A 3,052-nucleotide genomic window follows, 5' to 3' on the forward strand; every position below is an offset into this window, starting at 1 on the left:
TAATCATTATAGGACCACATTACGAACACGTTACACTTAGAGGTAACATTGATCTTCCACCTTGCAACTTGAATAACTTTTTTCACATGTAGTATTATGATGAGGAAATTTACCCATGTTATCGCCAACATCTCTTTTTATTATCCTCAACCTCGATTCTTAGAATAACAACTCTACTAAGAGATATAACAATTTTACCATAACATGCCTCTATAAACTCTATCTCAAAATAGACATCACCAAAATTTACATAACTTCTTCTAGACTTATCATTTCATCTTCTAATGTTAACTACATATACTAGATATTCATATGTGTCTCCTATAACATTAGATAGTTAGAATACTCAACTAGCCATCTATACCAACTTTATCTTTGTGTTGTTCTTTTGCTAGATACCATAGAAAAATTCTACATTGACATCAATGACAAGCTTAGTAATGAATGTAACATATCATCATAGTGGCATATCTACAATATTGCCCCATGGGAATATTATCAGCTTTCATGCTTCCAACAATCTCTCAACAATCTCCTCCTTTGGCATTGATGGAAACATAGATGAAAAACACCTAGTTTCAAGAATATCAACAACAGAATGTTCATCTTTCTTTTCAAAGTCTCATTCCCCCCATTGATATACCTCAATGTGCTTTCTATCAAACTATCATTCCATGTTGTAATTTATGTTGAACTTCTCCCATCTTTTGAACATGTTATTTTTTATGCCAAACTTCTTCCATCTTTTGAACATGTTTTTCATGTCAAACTTCTCCCCCATTGACATCAATGTCAAAGGTTTTAGCAACCAAAAAACTTAGCAACAATTGATTCTTACTTAGCTCAAGTGTCCAAAGATAGTGTTCAATACAAAATCTTGCAAGAGTCCTGGATGACTATATCCATCACAAATACTCCCCCATACAGGAAGCATCAACATTCAATCCAGACAACAATGGTGCTCTATTACACTAGACTAATGCACTCTTGCATCTTCTACACTAATGTAGGAAGGGGCATAACTCCAAGCATACCTCACAAATAGTCAAAAGTCTCTTTGAGAAGGGGCTTAGTGAATATATCTATAATATTATCTTTAGTGCTCACATACACCAATTTGATTTTCTTTTCTGCAACTTTCTCTCTCAACATGTGATACTTAATAGAAATGTGTTTAGTCCTTGAATGCAACATTGGATTTTTAGACATATTTACCATTTTTGTTTTGTTGCAATGTATGAAAATAGGTTCACTAATTTCTATCCTTATATCCTCTAGCATCTGCTTCATCCAAATAACTTGATTGCAATTATTTTCTACTACAACATATTCTACTTCTATTGTACTTTGTGATGTACAGTCCTACTTCTTGCTTAACCATGAAACCAATCTTCCTCCAAGAAAAAGGCTCAACCACTGGTTCTTTTTCTATCATCCATACTACCTACCCAATCTACATCAGTATAAGCACTTAGAGTAAAATTATTAGATCTATCATACCACAATCTAAACTCAGTTATTCATTTTAGATATCTGCATATCCTTTTGACTACTACATAATGTGCTTCTCTAAGATCAACTTAGAATCTTGCAACAATTCCAACTACATTTGCTATATTCAACTTTGTGTGAGTCAGATATTGGAATCCTCTAATCATAGATCTATACTTTTTATGCTCAATAGTAGGTATCCCATCATTTGTAGATAAATTTTGTATAGTTACCATAGGTGTTCCAATAGGTTTGCAATTTTCCAAACTAAACCTTTTCAGTAAATTATTTGAGTACTTAGTCTAAGTAGTAAAGATTCCCTCTTTATTTTGTACAATCTATAATCCTAGAAAATATTTCAATTTTTCTATCATACTCATCTCAAATTCTTTCTTCATCTCTTCAGCAAATTTGTCACTTTCATCATCATTTCCTCCAAATATGATATCATCAACAAATATTACTAAAACTATCAAACCATCATCAATTTCTTTCCAATATAGATTACAGTCTACAATACCTTTTCTATATCCAAGCTTTGTCAAATGCTTGTCCAATCTTTCATACTTGGTTCTTGATGCTTGCTTCAAGCCATACAATGCTTTCTTCAATTTGCATACTCTATCCTTGTCATCTATCAAAGGACAACCTTTAGACTGCTTAATGTACACTTCTTCAAATTCTCCATTCAAAAATGCTGACTTGACATCCATCTGATACACTTTAAATTTATTTTGTGCTACATAGGCTAAGAATAATCTTACTACTTCTATTTTAGCCACTAGAGCATATATATCCTCATAATCTATTCCTTCTTCCTATGAGTAGCCTTTAGATACCAATCTTTCTTTGTTCCTTACAACTTCACCTTGTTCTTGAATACCCATTTAGTTCCTATCACATTCTTGTTTGTTGATCTAGGGACTAATTCTCAATAATCATCTTCACATGCTTCATCTACATTCTTAAGTTAAACTTGAGATATCAACCATAGTTCTTCATTGACTCTACTTCTTGTCATCACACCTTTATTTTTGCTTATGATAATCTGCTTGGATGGTTGATTCTTTATCATATTCTTTCATGAAGTAGGAGTTGTTATCTTAACTCTTGGATTTAGTGAAGGTTTTGATCTTTGTTCTTGCCTTGGCTCTCCTTCATTCCACAAATTATTGTTAGTCTCAAGAAATACCTCATCATTCCTTGGCTTAGTAACAATATCATCATCTAAATTATAATAAATTATTCTCTCCCGTATCCTGAATTTCTCATCAATTCTCACATTTGCACTTTCCATAATATTCTTAGTATTCTGATGAATAACCAAGAAACATACCTTCATCACTTTTAGCATCAAACTTACCAATATCATCATCTCTTTTGATATAACACCAATATCATCATCTCTTTTGATATAACACTTGCTACAAAAAATTCTAAAATACTTAATTGTAGGTGAGTGACGAAACTATAGTTCATAAGGGGTCTTGTTTGTGACTTTCCTAACTTGCACTCTATTCATAGTGTAGACTGTTGTATTCACAACTTCTCTCAAAAATAT

The sequence above is a fragment of the Cupressus sempervirens genome, chromosome 3, assembly GCF_028749045.1.
Source record: "Cupressus sempervirens isolate cs-2001-9-10 chromosome 3, ASM2874904v1, whole genome shotgun sequence".
In the NCBI taxonomy this organism is placed as follows: Eukaryota; Viridiplantae; Streptophyta; class Pinopsida; order Cupressales; family Cupressaceae; genus Cupressus; species Cupressus sempervirens.